Source organism: Passer montanus, unplaced genomic scaffold, assembly GCF_014805655.1.
Source record: "Passer montanus isolate IOZ18808 unplaced genomic scaffold, ASM1480565v1 scaffold24, whole genome shotgun sequence".
Taxonomy (NCBI): domain Eukaryota; kingdom Metazoa; phylum Chordata; class Aves; order Passeriformes; family Passeridae; genus Passer; species Passer montanus.
The window spans coordinates 8,952,752-8,970,194 of NW_024367037.1; positions in this window are offsets into that span (position 1 = coordinate 8,952,752).

The window sequence follows — 17,443 nt, forward strand, 5'->3', positions numbered from 1 at the left end:
ACAGGGCTTTTTTTTCTGTTCTTTAATCTATTATCTTAGAGATGCTGCCACTCTCACTGATGTACTTGGACTTGGTCAGTGGTGGGTCTGTCTTGGAGCCATCTGACACTGGCTCTGTTCAACATGACAGAAGCTTCTGTCAGCTTCTCAGAGAAATCCTCCCCCTACCAAGAGCTTTGACATGCAAACTCGGTAGAGTGAGACTGATTGCTTCACAAATAAAAGAAATAGGCTTCAGGTCTTCTATCACATACATTATTTTTATATGCTAAGAATTTCTTGATATGGACAATCCTAGTAACACTGAATTCCAGTTATGGGCTGTACTTGAGGATCAGCTCTCTTTTAAAGTCATATTGTATTTAAATAGTTAATAGTTAATAGTAAATAGTTGATGCTTTAAAAGAACAGGGATCTCTCCAAATCTGAGAGAACACAATGGGAGTTTTGGGACCACCTTTTCTCTTCAAATTAGTCTTCTCCCTATTGATTCAAGCATGTTATATCCTGTGATGGAGGAAAAGGCAAGAGCTGAATCCAGTTTTCTGCCACTTTGGCAAACATTTTGAGCAAGCCTTGTGAGTCTTTCTCTTTTTGTTCCATTTTTTTTAAAAAAAGCTTTCGCTGAAATTCAGAGGATAAAGGAAAGAGACATTACATTCACCCAAGAACATCTGTAGGATTTCTGTATGAATGCACTTCCCCTATTACCTACCTACAGCCCAACATTCATTTCCAAGACTACTCGTCATATCTGACTCTGGGTTGTGCAAGGGCAATAGATTCTTCTTTCCTTCCAGTTGGAACTGAGTGATTTCATATAAAAGAGATTCTTTGAAATATACTGAAAAAGAGAAGCCGTCTGTGTTCAGAGAAAAAATGGAAGGTTTTTTATTCTAGGGAGAGGTTTTGTACTCTTTTGCACGCTCACAGAATTCTTTTGCTTTAACTTTGCCAAGTATACTCTAGGTGCAGATATAGCATAAGAATAACATCTACAATCTATGCAGTCAGGAAACTAAAACAGTAATAGTGAGCACTTAACTCTCTTTATCCATTTTGTGAGATAATTCAAATATCTAATCAGGTATTGTAAATTCTAGGGTGTGTGAAGGTGTACATATGTATCATTGCACAAAAAGGCCTCCTTAGATTATTCTGAAATTCCAGGAGATGGCAAACAAACTGTGGCAATGCCTCTAGTGTCTCATTTATGATTTACAAAAATCTGTGTCACATGTTATTTAATATCCAAATAACATGCTGTTAACATCAGAGAACTATCTCAAACCCTGTAAAAGAAAATCAAATAATTAAGTTAAGCAGTAAGTTGGATTTGAGAACAGTATTCTTGGCCCAATAACAAAGAGCCTTTCTCAGTATTTTTAGTTCCTCTGGGTCTTATCTCATGGGCTGTGTCATGTGAGCTCACATAGCAACTTGTTATCAACTCTCCTTCTAAACATCAGGAAGAACACAACTGAATATTTTAGGTGCATTTGTAGAATGTTGCTGCTGCTCTGATCATTGGATGATTTATCCAAAATCCAGAAAAGACCACTCAGTATGCTCAGTCACAGAATGTCAGCCAAGATTCTCAAACATCTGGCGTACGTCAATATTTTCTGTGTGTACATAACCAGAAAATTCTTATCATTAAAAATTAAAAGAATAAAAAACAAAACCTGTTTTGAGGAGAGCAGAGACATTGTGTTAAGGAATCTGTATTAAACACTGTGCTGCTTGATAGCAATTGTGTATAATAATGGTCTCAGGACTACCAGCAGTTCCAAAGCATACAGTTCTTCCCTTAACCTGCATGGAACCTCCCCTCCAAATGAGTCTGGTTTAGAATTGGTTTATTTCTTATCAGCCAAATATCTTCTTAATGGAACCATTACAACCAGAAGCATCACCAGTTTTCCTCATTGGCATGGAAGCCTAGGTGCACATTTAAGTTATAATGGACAAAATTGTTGCAAGGTTGTTGTGGATTTCTGCACTCAGAGAAAACAGCTGGCAACATTTTTAGAAAAGTGTCTTCAGTTTATTTTATATTAATTCTGTAAACTTCCAGTTAGCTTTTATAGTATTTCTTTCACTTAAGTATTCATATGTTTGCATTTAGAAAGAAATGGAAGCATTTAAACATTTGAAGCGGTCATAGTGGAAAAAAAGGTGCTGTTAATTTGTCCAGATGAAAATAATAAGCTAAATGCTTTCCACTAACACATTCAGCAAATCACTTCTCCAAACCCATTTATCCAATGTTTATTGAAAAAGCAGCGTAGTTCAGTCATATAATTGATTATAATGGTAATTAGTTTATTTCCAGATACTGTGTCCAACTCTAATTTTCCATTCACGTTTCTATTTCAATGAGGATGATAAATATTTATAAATACAAGCTGTCTCTGTTAAAGAACTATCGATAAACAATTTTCAAGTCATCTTTTTGTTCATTCTGTCACTTATCATACTCAAGACATAAAATATTTTTAGATACAAGCTGTCTCTGTCAGAAATTACTTTCATCTGATGCTCTCACTGTTGCATTCATCAGGGAATCAGAGAAGTAGAGAATGCTTAGAAGAGGTTTAAATAATAAAGGGCTGTGCATTGCAGCAAAGAGACTTATTTTTTCTACCTCAAGCCTTCAAAATGATCAAGATGTTCCTTTTAAATTTCTTGGGTTTACATTTCCACGATGGAGATTTGAACCACATTAACACACAAAATCTCCACTTAGTAAATAAAGCTTCTTTCTGTCTTTAAGCTATTTATTATTCCTAAAGAGAGATTCCTGTAAAGGAATGTTAGTAAGTAGTGTTACATACATCCTGCTCAGCTCCCAGAGCCTGCAACTCTTTTAATTTACCCAGGATAGAGGTCAAATGGATTAATACTGATCCACTCATGATCCAGAGTTGGGAGCATTTTCCAGCTGCAGTGGGACCTATAATGAGATCCTGTCCTTCCTTTCTCTCTGTGTAGCTCTGACACTGGCTTACACTCTAAAAGAACAAAAACTTAATTATGATTATGTGATTCTTTCTAATGATGGAAATGAAGACTAATCATGAAGGATGACACATTACAACTTTAATACAATTACTAATATAATTCTGACTGGAATGTCTGCAGCACAGATTGACACATAAATGAACCAGAATAAAAAGATTCACAATCACAATTTCTATTATAAAGGGTGTCTACTCTGGATTTTGAGCATGTTTCATACCAAGCTTGATTTTTTTCAGTAGCGGTTAAGGGAAGAAGAAAAAAGAGTTCTGACATCATGCTTATAAGCATGTAAAAGAGATTTGCAATAAAATGTATTTCTAAATAGTGACAAGTTAGGAGCAGAAAAAGCACCTTTAAAAGAGTATCACAAGTTAAATAAAGACGAGTAAATTGAGAATTTGAAACACTAATTTATTAAATACTTACATGTGTTTATTTCCTGCTCCTATCTGTGCTGTTACCACATACAAAAGTGTACAATATGAAAAACAAATACTGCTGATCTTTATCTGCCCCCAGCTTTTCTCAAAAGGCATTAAGCAAGTCAGAATCAGAATAGAAGACTTTTGATAAGGTTAGTAATCACAGAATTATAGGATAGATGAGGCTGGAGAGGACCTCTCCTGGTCCAGCCTCTCTGGTCAAACAGGACTACATGGAGACTGCTACCTAGGATCATGTCCACATGGCTTTTGAATATCTTAAAGGATGAAGACTTCACAACCTCTCTTTTTAACCTACTAGATCCTCGAGAGTATATTAAAATACACAAGTGGCTAGGACTGATTTTCAGAATTTTTCTCAAAGAGTATGAATTAAAATCTCTGGGGGGGGCGGGGGTGGAGAAAAAGGAGGAGAAGGGATAGACACTGACATAAATAAACCAATAAGTATCTCTATAAAAATAAAATATCCATTGGCTGCAATTTTAAATTATCTGGCTGGGCCAATCCATGTCTAGCTGGGACCAGCATATTCCCTACTACACACACCCACCCACCCACACACACACACGTGTATATGTGTCTCAGTATATTATACAGGGTTCATTAAAGGAATTCACCTGGCTATTTCTATGCATAGAATACATTCACAAATGCATATCACAGGCATTTGTGAATGTATTCTAACCTTATGCAGAGTTGAAAAAAATAACCACAAACTGTAAGTGTGTCCAGAGGGTCTTGGGCATAAACTCTACTCAGAAGCAGGGGAATCAAATTCTGTCAGAAGTTGTAACATCTGGAGCTGTGAATAGTGTTCTATATGTATATAGATCTATGAAATTTAGCATTGAGTTGATTTTATAACATATATCCTTTTAAAACTGTTGTTATTTTTTGTTGTTAGTGCCATAAAAAATAAAGTCCACAGTCAGTTTTCAGATTATGCTGGATTTTACAGTGTATTATACTGTTCATGGTTTTATAGTATTCATCTATCTCTTTTCAGGTTTCAAGCTCTCATGGGAATTTATTACAATTCTTTCCAGACTGCCAATTGGAAATATATATTCATATAATATATGTGTATGCATATGTATGTGTAATTCTTATGTTGCTTAAAGGCTGCTCTTGTCTAGGAGAGAGATCTGCAGAGTAGCCAACATGTAAACATCTCAGTTATCTGGCAGAGAGTTTCCCAAATTCAGCAAAACAAAATGGTGGAGGGTGCTTTATAAATTCTTCCATTTAATGCTGAGTTACCAAATGCTGTTCTTTTCTTCAGTCTTTTGCATCTCATTGGATACATCTAAGATATGGAAGTCCTCATTACAGGTTTCTTCTGCTTATTAAATTCAAAACCACATAATCTGCCTTTTAATAGTTGCTTTAACTAAAACAGCATCTATTTATATAATGCATATAAGGAGTTATCACATTACAAATTCAGTTCTGTAGGTGTTGCTCTGATATTTGCCCCATGCCGCTTATGAAATTTTTGCCTGCTAATGTTATATATTTCTTTAGTAAAGGAATTGATCGTATGTTTACACTGTAAATGTTCACACCATATCAAGTGCTTCTGGAACATAAGGGCCTAGGGAATGACCTAAGATGTAGATGTTGCTAAACTTAAAGATCTACATTTTTCATTTAATTTTTTTTTTATTTTTTTTTTTACATTTGGAAGCTTGCAGCTAGGATCTGAGATCTCAGTGATTCGAGTGCTCACAGGCTTCTAATTTCTTCATTACAATATAACCGTTAAAAGGAAACTTGGAGAATCACATCTTGGATTTAGGAAGATGCAAAGTTTCTCTGTCCCTTTTAATCTGGTATTTTACATATTAGTGCTTCAGAGTTGAATGACAGCTATTCAATGTAGCTCCTCAGACTTTAAGGTAACTGCCTAGTTTTATTTGACCTATAGAAGTTGGAGATTCTCTAAGGACTGAGCAGTGGACATTGCCTGCATGGATTTCTCCAAGGATTTTAGTACATTACTACAAGGATTTCAGGATTCATTCAGCCTGATATAGAGAAACTGATGTATGACAGTCTGGAGAATCAAACTGATGTATGATTGGCTGGAGAATTGGGATCCACCCATCTGGGGAGCAGCCCAGTGGAAAGGGTCCTGGGGTTCCCAGTGGACAAGATCAGTGTTAGAGAACAGAGTTCTCCTGCAATAAAAATAACCATCCCAGTACTGCATTTTATTTGCTGCTGTGGCAAGTGTAAGGGATACTTTAGCATGGTATTTAGGTGCTTTAGTCACATTTTGGCAATACCTAAACTGTCATTCCCATCATAACTCAAGCATGGAAGAGAAGAGGTACTGAAATGGGGACAAATGTCCTTCTCATCTGGTGCTACCATCAAAAGCAGATGCATAGAAAAGACTATAATAACAGGGGAAACAAGATTAGTACCTCCTTTGAATAATCTGTAAGCCTGCAAGCATTTGTGGTTAAATAAATCCCAGAACTTCCCTTTAACTTCTCATGTACCTCACAAGTTTTGAGGGAGAAATTGTACAAATCTCTAAGGCCTTGGATAAAAATTATCTGCTTCTGGTCTCTCATTACATTACTGTCTTTTTTTCTTTTCTTTTTTTTTTTTTTTGCCCTGAGTCTTCTCCAGACTTCTCCTAGGGAAGCTCAAGTTGAAACACATCTTCTGAAATCCTTTCCAAATTAAAAAAAAAAAAAAAAAAAAGAAAAAAAGAGGGGGGGGGGGTTCTGGGGGGAAAATCTGTACATGTTCTTCAACAGTGAGCACAACCACAAAGTGTCTCTTCAGCTTTCTTCTGTGACTATTTTTCCTGAAGGCTCCTTTTATAGCTCGATAATCTGTGGGATTTGAAGTCTCTCAGAGTTCTTCCTCCTGATGCGTTTGAAGAAAGATTTATTAATTTTTATGAATTTTGCTTGTTCTACCTCAAACTCTTCTTTCACACAGGTTTATGGACTTTTTTAACTTTCCAGATATTACTTTTCTTCTATTTTCTTCATTTCAACATGATCCCAGTTCTTTCAACACTGCTTTCACATAACTCCCCTTTCCCCTGCCTTTTAACCAGGCTTGCTTCTTTTCTCAGGACTTTTATGAGTAGTATAGATTTGTTCTCTGCTTCTAATAAAGCTTTCCTAAGAAGGCTCCAAGATGCATGTAACATTCTAAGGTTTTAATTCCCTTAACAGCACTTTTAAACCCTTTTTTTTCTTCTTTTTTTTTTTCCTTTTCTTTTCTGTTATAACAGCCTTTCAGATTCTTAAGGTCACATGGCATTAACTTCTGGAGACACAGAAGCAGAACTTGGTTTTTATTTTAAGAACTGATATGTTTTAAGTGAGAATTTCTTTTCCTTATCTCTTTGGTCTTGTTCTTGTTAAGGGTCCATTGTTATTAGTAAATTTTAGTGATGGTAGGGAAGGAGGGTGCTCCCAGATCCTGCTAGTGCAGTTTCTTTCCCAGGCAGGACACTAGGACCAGTTACAGTGCATTTACTAGCCAGCCCTGACTGGCAATGTACCTGCAGCCAGGTGTTTGGTGCACAAAAGGTGACGACTCTCAGTGTCCCTACTTGAGCTATCTGCTCTAGTTTCAAAACACAAGGTGTGCTTTTTAATGCTTTGCTTCAGAATTGGATTGTGGATGGGAGATGGTGTTTTTCAAAAGATTTAAAGGCCTTTAGGGAAATGTGCCGGAGGAATCTTTCCAAATGGCATGAGTTTTGTTTCCAAAGTTCATTTTTCATTAAGTAGCACTGAAATTCATTAAACTTCTTATTTCTAATATGTCTTTGGCTCAAATAACTGTTTCCTAATTTTCTCTCTGAATCACTCACATGTGGCAAAATGGTGGGTTTTTGTTTATTTTGTTGTTTTGTTTGGTTTGGTTTGGTTTGGTTTTTTTTCCTGAGTTTCTCTAATTATAATATCAGCAGTGTTTTCTTTGGTAGTAATTGGTGAAGGAAGTAGGACTTTTTCCAATAATGCTGTCCTAAGAAAAAGATTCTAGGTCCATGTGGTGATTTGGAATTTAGAATAATTTTGGTTTTAGCCCCTGTGTTTTAAATCCTTTTTTCCCCACTTTCTGTTTTCTGCACAGACAAGCATAACACGGGGGGAGCCTTAGGGAAATTTCTGTGAAATGATTATTCAAAATTAACAAAATAAATGTAAATAATTTCACATTAAAATGATTCTTCCTCCTTTCCACAACTGTTAACATTTCAATATCCTTGACTCAAAACTGGAGGACTATGGACTTGATGGGGTGACATCTGGGTGGATAAAGAACCAGCTGGTTTGTCACACACAAACAATTGTGGTCAGCAGCTCAATATCCAAATAGAGATCAGTGGTGAGTGGTGCTCCTCAGGGGTCAGTATTGGGGCCAGCATTATTTAAAGTGTTTGTTGGTGACATGAACAGTGGGATTCAGTGCACCCCCAGCAAGTTTGGCATGGCACCATGATGTGTTGTGCAATTGATACACTGGAGGAAAGGGAAGCCATCCAGACAGACCTCAACAACTTTGAAAACTGAGTCGGTGCAAACTTCATGAAGTTCAAGAAACCCAAGTGTACTGTGCTGTAGCTGTACTCGTTTTAAAAATCCTTTTATTTATCTTGGGTCTGCTAGCATTATTTTAAGGCTGGGGATTTTTACTCTAAAAATAGTATGTTACTGAAGTCTCCAGACTCTTGCCATCAGTAAAATCTTCAGGAATTATTTGAAAAAGTTAAATAACTGGTCAGTGAAACTAATGCTTCATACTACCTTTAATTGTTTTACCTTTCATTTTCATTCAGATATTTTAGTCAGTCGGGCTTAATTTTCAGAAAAATTACAATAATCTAATCTACTTTAGAACAGTTCACATTGAAAAACCCTGGAAAAATGGAAAAAAGGTCATTGGACTTCCAGTCTAGTGCTAGCTAACTATATATGTTGACATTTAATTCCACTCATTCTTTGAGCTTTTTTAATAGTTATATCATTATGTAAAATAAACTTCTTTTGATAAAACTATGAACCTCTAATTAAGACCTTGCTCTTGTTCAGGGACAGGTCAATAATCTATATTGACCTTTGGCCAAGACACTACTTAAACATAATTATCAGCAGCTGATGAAAGAGTTTGTCACAGGTAATCAAATAGTTTTCTATCAGTAGACCTCATTGATAATGGATGGCAGATTTATTCATTTATTCAACAAATGCACCAAAGCGAAAAAAAAGGATTTGAGTAATATTCCAAAGATCACGCTTCAGTCTCAGACTTAAGAGCTTCACTTCAGTTCCTTGCAACAGGGTTCAGTTATTATGTTCTCAGTATTTTACTTACATGTAAGAGAATGCATTAAGCCACATAATCAATTTTTGCCAAACTTTTAATACAAGGGAAATAGCATGTTCTTCATCAGAATTAGGCTCAATAGTTATCTGACATTTTAATCATGGTATATTTTCTATTACTTCTTATGCTTGCGTCTTAGATGTTTTTATCAAAATTGTTTCAGAGTGTTGTTTTGAATGACATCTCTAGTATTATGCTTAAACTGTCTTAATTCATCCTTACATTGCAATATCCTAATGCTGTTTTATGGTGGTAATTTAATGAGGCATGTCTCTGGTTTCCTTAGATATTTTTATTGAAAAGCACTAACTAAGTTAGTAAGGAATAATATTTAATATTAACTATTAATTAATTAAAAAAAAAGAATCAAATGTTGGTTTGTTTGGTTTTTTTTTTAACACAGATCTAAATAAAGAAAATAATTTCCAAATTTTTATGCAAACCACTGAGAGCCTTGTTTTCTCTCTTGTGAATCTTTTGTATTCTCAGTCAGTCAGCTTTCTGAATTTCTAACATATTGCAGAGAAACAACTGTCAGCTTTATTGCTTTGTACTATTCTGGATCAAACAGAAGAAAACTGAGTCTAGGTGAATGAAAAATATTATTTTGCCAATTAAATCAAACTCTTTCATAAACAGAAGTCATCACATGTGAAGCGCTATACAGCTGTATGCGATGTACTTTAGAACAATAAACTTGTTCTTTTCAAAAGTGTTGACAGAATGAAAGGGTTCCAGAACTTAGCAAAACATTTGTAATAACTTCCACACGTTGAATAATTTCATCCTTTTTAAAGAAAAGATTAAACTTTGAAGTGGTAAGCTCGTGGCCAGAATGCCCATAGTGTATTTAGAGGGCATTTACTAAAATTCCTTCAAAAGTCTTCTGTGAATATCTGCAGCATATTAGACTACTTAAATTTCTTCTAACAATGTGAGGACTTTTTTTTTTTTATCAGACCCTTACTTTCTCAGAACCAAAGCTGTTCTATTTTAACATCTTAATCCTTTAAAAAACATTTCCTCTGCTTGATATGACCATAACTCCTACAACAATTTTAATATAATGAGAATTGTAACATTTTAAGATATTTTAAGGTATTTAAAAATTTTTAAGGTATTTAAAACTATGAGCACGGAATTATGGGTACTTTGTTTTGGACATTTAATACTTTTTCTTTTGTGCTCTCCTATAAAAATATAAAAAGCACCCATTTTCTTTGTGACTCACTAAGAATGCTAAATAATGCTTACTCTAACATAGTAGCGTATTTATCCAACTAAATATCCAAATAAATGATGCAGGTGAATTTGCATAGAGTATAAAGAAAAGTTTTAGAATAAAGTACAAAAAGTATTGTTGAACATTAGTGAGTATTGTACTACAAAACCTATTACAATTTTAGTCATTGAATCAAATAAACTATCCCTGCCAACACTCCAAGCTTCATTTTAATATTCTGTATAAACTCATAGGACCATTTGTCTTTCTAAAAGATGAGGTTACCTTGCAATAAATTTAAATGTAGTGTGTGAATTATTTATGTATAAGGCAGCATATCTGGATAATTCTATTTTTCTCTGAAGGATTTTCTCACTTTAATGGAAATTTATATATATATGAGCTATCTTTCCGTGCCTAGGATTCCAGAAATCTTTTGGTCATATGTGTACTTTAGGTTACACCCAAAATGCAGCAGTTTCAACTTGGCTGTTCACTAGAATCTGGATTTTAAAAAAATAATCATATAAAAAACCTAATTACACCCCCAAAAATCCAAATCCAAAACAAACAAACCCCAAACAAAAAAAATATATAAAAAAAATAAAAAAATCCAAAATCAACCAAACCACAAGAACAACACACAAAACTTTCTCAGTAAATCCATATGTGAGTGATCCATAATTGCTTTCCATAGTCCCATTTCTGGGTACTCATGAAATTACTATTGCAAAAAATACTTTATTACTGACCTTTCATTCTGTTGGGAGGTTTCCCTTTATACAGATTCTACACAACAGCAGAGTTTGTGTGAAAGAAGAAATGTGGGAAATTCATAATTATATTTCTTGTAGACTTGGGACAGACTTTTATTATGGCTTTTAGGGATGTGTGGCTACTAACAACCAAGTATTGGCTTTCTTTTTTTTTATTTGATGTCTATGAATGGGTAAAGTAGCTCGTGACTCTTAAAGCACTTGCTCTGTCTTCTAATAATTCTCACTGTAAAATAAAGCTGCTAGAGCAGAACAGTCAGGCACAGAGTTATTATGTGGAGCTTGAGAACTTATTATATCTGACACAGTCTCTAATAATCTGCATGGTTGCTCTTTAACATCCATACACCTAGGACTCCCCCTCCTCCTCACTGCACTAGCAATGATTATCATTCCCAGTATCAAAATATGCCTTTGGCATGTTATACCCCTTGTTATAATCACAGACAATGTGGATTGCAAATTAATTTGTTTCTAAAAATCAAAGTTGTAGATATTACAGCCTGACATTATCATCAAAAGATAGAGCTAATAATATTGTTTATACAAGTAGCTTGGCACTTAAAGGACTAATCCATTTTTATCATACATCAAAGCACAGTTGTTCTATTTTTATCATTTTTTCCCCTCCTTTTTGTCCTCTTAAAAATTATTTTATTAAGTTCATAACAGCTCTTTTTGTTTGAATTTTGATACCCCTTATTTGCATATAATTTTTCTCAATTTGAAATCCAATTTCTTAGTGTATGTTATCATGAATTTTTCATCTCTATGCCTTATTATGCATAAAAGCAAATGACAGTGAACATTAAATATATTTCAAAGTATTAATGATCTATTTAATACTGGTTCCTTGAGAAAACATGTTAAGCAAAAAAACTCAAGTATTTTAAAATAGGAGAAAGGGGAGTGCAAACGTAAACCTACATAAATACCATTACAATTTCTATTGGATTATGACAATAGTGTTTCAAATTGTTACAGAATCAAACTGTATAAAACAACATCTTGCAAAAAACCCACTGCTGTTCCTTTGTAGCCTTTTTGCATCTATTTCTGCATGCATCATAAGTGTATGTATAGACAGTTTATGCCCAAATAATATTTTATTATTGCACAATTTTGTAAATATTTTGCATAAAGATATACATTTTCATTCTAGGAAATCATACAAGTGAAATAATATTTGTTATTTATTTTATTATTGTGTATAATAATAGAAAATATTTAATAAAACAGACTTTGAAATCTAGCTGAGCTACTCTAAACTTTGGCTACAGGCTGAGTATCCTAGTCTTTGAAATCTAGTAGAGATTACATCTCCTCAGGCATGCTGCTGCAGTGTTTTCCATTCGTATAATTAGAAAGCTTTTCTCATTCTTCAGTGTAAAATTTGCTGTAATAAAGACTGCTGATTGACTCCTTGTTGCCATTGGTGGACTCAGAAAAATAATGTAAAACTGATACTTTTACCACAACGCTTCTAACATATAATACTGTTACTCTTCTATCCCCATCTCTTTTGCTCTAGACAAACCTCTTGCCCAAATAATATTGCTTTTGAGATGGTTTAAAATTGTCTTCCTCCTGAACCCCAAATTTATTAATTTGGTCTTGAATTATATTCACAGTGAGTAGAAGTATTATTTTCTGTGTTTTCCATCTGGCAGTCTTACTAGCATAACCCAAAATACTGTTTTTCTCATTTATAGGAGAAAGGAGAAAACAAGAAAATAAGGTTGTTGACTTCTATGAATCTTGCAGACATCTTCCAGATATTCCTTATTTTATGTTTGTTACCTTTAAAGAGTAGAACTATGCACTTGCTTTTATTGGATATTATCTTGTTGATCTCAGAACTTCTCCCACTCTATCAAAATTATTTTCATCCTGTCCAGAAGAGTGTTTGCTCTTCTGCCTATCTGTTTACCATCTGTGAATGGTCTAAATGCTGTTTTTAGTTCATCAATTTGTCTGCTAACAAAAATGTTTCAAAGGATTGAGCTAGAGACCTTCTCAGAATATAAAATACAGCATCTCCTTCTGTAGAAATGTTTTAGCCTATAGCACATATTCTTTCATTAATGAATGTGCATAGGGGGTTGTTATTAAAATTTCTGTGGAAGGATGACATGTCAAAAGCTTTATGTGGCATTTTCACTTTTGCTGCTTGTGGTCTTAAAATACTACTTTAGCTATCCTATGAAAGGAGTAAATTGGATTTTACTAGATTTTTTTAGTTTGGTTTCTCTTGCATTTTCTTTTACATTGCTTTTAAATCTTTCTTAATATTCCCTCAATTCTTTTAAATGTATATTTGATGTGTAGTTCCCATTTTCTATCTCATTACATGCTAAGAGTAACTGCTTTATAATGCCTTGCTATTTTGCTGCCCTTACATCTTTTGAAAAATACTTTATAGCCTTCCCTTTCCTGGTTCTTAGTGACTGATACGAGAGCACTTGATATAAAAATATTATTTTCTCTGCCTTTTGATTTCACCTCAGATGGAATCACTTTGCTCAACAGATGGTGACAGAGGTGATACTTTTTCATTGGATATCTGTGTCTCCCTCAAATACACCAATCAGAGTACTTATCCTAAGGCACTTACAGGTACATTAAAAGCATTTTCTTGCACTGCTCCATGAAAAGTTAAATACCCATTGATTTATTATTTGAATCATACAAGATACCAATTTATGCTTTTTACCATATAAAGACAACAAATAATTTACCCACTATTAAAACCCTTTCTACCTAAATAAATATCTTCCAAGAATTTCTAAAAAGTTAACTCATCTATTGTCTGTCAGAACATTTTCAGGAACTCCTCTTAGAACTCTATCATCTAGGTAGCTGTCTTGGTTTTATTACCTATAGACTGTTTACAGATCATAAACAGGCAGGTAGAGGTGCAAACACTCCTAAGGACAGCATAATTACATGACAAAATAATTCTGTGACTTCAGATTCAGAAATATTACTTCTCTGCTTCAAATGATATCATTAAGGCAAAGACTTTTCAGTACCTTGTCAAGGATTAGCTTAACAGACCAGCAGCAGTGCAAGGATTTAGGGCCTTCATATTCTGAGTTTTCTTCTTCCATTAAAACTAGAAACTTACTCAAATCAACAAAGTCAGTGTATTGCTGTATCTGGAGATCTAATGTTGCAGGTGCTGTGGGAATCTCAATTTGAAAAACACAGTAAATCCCCAGAAATCTATAGAAATAGAATTAGAAACAGGAAAAAGAATGACAGGAAGATGGTTTCCTTCAGAAAGTAATATGACAATTATGACAATACACTGGTTTTTATACTTTTAAAAACTTACTATATTTTTTAATGTTTAGCACTGAGGACATGAACCTCTGTCTCTTTTTATCAATTTAGGTCTTATCCTGTGTTGATGGTAGACTGGAAACTATTTGAATAAATCATGACTATGACAGGAAGAAACTTTTAATGACTTACTGTATAATTTTATGTTTTTATCATTATTTTACAGACTAACTATGCTAGCTAAAAGTTGGTCAGGTTTTTCAGAGTCAGACTGTTTTTCTACAGTCACTCTGCAACTATTTTAAGTTGTTCCTTCTCATTTATCCCTTTTTGGGAGGCATAATTTGTCATAAGTATTAAAAAAGTTATCAAATGCAAGTTTTTAATAATGCTGGATTTGTAACCTGTGTATTTCAGCTGAAAATCTTCCTTCCTACTTGAGTAGACAACACACTGTGCAATAACAGTGTTTAGACTATTAACAAGATAAAGGATCAATCACTGCTTAAATTCCTCTCACTAACTGCCATGGACAGCCATTACTGATTCCAGCAGCATTAAAAATGCTGCTCATCAGACAGGTTGATATATATATAGAATAAAAATTCCTTCTTTTTTAAACACAGAATCACAGAATGGATCAGGTTGGAAGGGACCACAGTGGGTAATCCAGTCCAACCTCCCTGCCCAAGCAGGGTCATCCTAGAGCACATGGCACAGGATTGTGTACAGGCAATTCTTGAATATGCCCAAGTGAGGGATTCTCTCTGGGTAGCCTGTTCCAGTGCATAGTCACCTGAACAGTAAATAAATTCTTCCTTGTGTTTGGGTAGAACTTCCTGTGCATCCAAGTCTGCCTGTTGCCTCTTGTCCTATCGCTTGACACCACCAAGAAGGGCCTGACTCCATCCTCCTGACACCCTCCCTTCAGATTCCTACAGACATTGATAGGGTTCCTTTGCAGTGTTTCTTCTGGAATCTGAACACGCCTGGCTCCCTCAGCCTGTCCTTATAAAAGGGATGCTCATGTCCCTTGATAAACTCAATAGCTCTCTGCTGGAGCTGCTCCAGGAGCTCCAGATCTCTCTTGCACTGAAGTCCACAACTGGACACAGCACCCCAGATGTGACCTTACCAAGGTTAAGTAGAGGGTAAGGATCACCTCCCTCAACCATTGGCAGTGTTTTTCCCAAAGAACTCCAGGATACCATTAGCCCTTGGCCATAAGGCACTGCTGGCTCATGGACAGCCTGTTGTCCCCCGTGATCCTCAGTTCTTTCTCTGCTGCTTTCTTCTGTTTTTCTATGACTGTTATCTTTATTTAAATTATCCTTCTGGGGTCTAAAACTTGACTTCAAATTACAGAAATATTATAAATGTATATTCCTGTTATCTGTCTTCTTCAAATTAGATCTTAAGTGAAAGCATAGCCAGAGCTGGATAAGTCAGTTTCTGAAATATATCCCTAGGTTTTTCATTCTCTTAATATTTCTGCAGTATTTTCAAGTTAGTCTACAGATAGATCTTCTCTAATATGCAATTGAAACAGTAGGACAACAATGCAATTAGCTGTACTTCCCCTATGACTGTGCAGAATTGAGAAAAAGGTTTGTTCCTAGCTTTAGAAACTGTATATTGCTATACAACAGAGGAAAATTAAGGAAACACAGGTATGCTTTTGGGAGTTATATGAGACGTGCTGAGAGGTCAACCCTGAGGAAGAGAAAAACTGTAAACATATAAACTAATTTCACAGATATATTAATGAAATGATCCATTAATCCCCAATTGGCTTAAGGTGTGAACACCTGTGGAAGGACAAGCAATGTAGTGCTAATGAAAACATTAAAGAATGAATCATGCCAATGTCTTTATGTTCATTGTCCTGTGATAGAATAATATATCCATTTCATTGACAAGGTTGTTTCATCTGGCATTATTCTAGTATTTTTAGAATAAATTGGCTGAATTCCTGTGGACTTCAATCTGTACCATCTTTGAAAAACTTTAAAAAAAAAAGAATTTAAAAAAATAAAGCTATAGAGCTACTATACTACATCTTGGGAAAGTAGACTGTAGGCTGCTCAAAGTACTAGTTAGTAAATTTCCATGGAAATCTGAGTTTTGAGTGAAATGGGGTTCACACATGGTAGTCAGTTTTTAAGAAACATCTTTTAAGAGTGCAGGAGTAGGCAATCCCACAGCATTGAAAGTCAAGAAAGAGAGGCAGAAGACTGGCTTGTCTGAGCAGTTCTAGGTTCCTTTAGAACCTAGGAAAAAAAAGTATATGGATTCTGGAAGTAAGGTCAGGCTATACAATAGGACTGTAGATATGCTACTGAAACCACTTTTTGAAGAGAATTCATATTCTAAGCTCAGTAGGAGTTAAAGCTGGCCAATATATTGGTGGACAACAAATGAAGGTTTTAGGTACATTGACAGCAAAAGGAAGTCTTAAGACCATGGATTTGTTACTGGATGGGGCTGATCACTTTAGGAACATGGGTGAAGATAAATCACAAATATTTATTACCTTCTTCACTTCTGTCTTTAACACCAGTCATGGGAGTTGGGGCTCTGGGAGCCCTGGGATGGAACACCATGATTGACCATGAGTGGTAAGCTCCCAGATGACTTCGAATTGGTACAGTTTGCTGCTGTAACTGAGCACAAATAAGTCCGTGCGACCTGGTGGGATTTACCCCAGGGTAATGAAATAGTGCACTGATGTTATTGCAAGACCTACTGTAGCTATATATCAACAGTCTTAGGAATCTAGAGGAGTTCCAGGTGATTGAAAAATGCCAAACATTTTTCCAGGTTTTAAAATAGGCAAAGAAGAAGACCCTGTTAAAGCCTGAGAATCATGCTTTTGCGCTTTGTAAAATTATTAAAAATATTTTCCTGGGAGTTAATGAAGAACCCTTGAAAGATCATGCAATGATTAGTCAAAGCCAACATGGATTCATGAAGTGATAAGTTATTAACTTATTACAAGGATACTCCCCTAGTGAATGGAAAGAAAGCAGTGGGCATGGGTTTTTTTTGATTTGAGCAAAGGTTTTGATACCATTTCTCCCAACGACTTTATTGAAAAGATGTCCAGCACATAGCTGAACATGCATACTATATGGTAGGTGAACAATTGTCTGAAAGGAAGGACTCAAAGTGATGCAGTAATGGAGGCAGCATCTAAATGGCAGGCAGCTACAAGTGGTGTTCCCTTAGAGCTCGATTTGAGAGAAAATTCTCTTCAATGTTTCTGTTAATGATCTGGACACAGGAGTTAGGTCACACAACGTTTGATGAAGATAAAAAATTAGGAG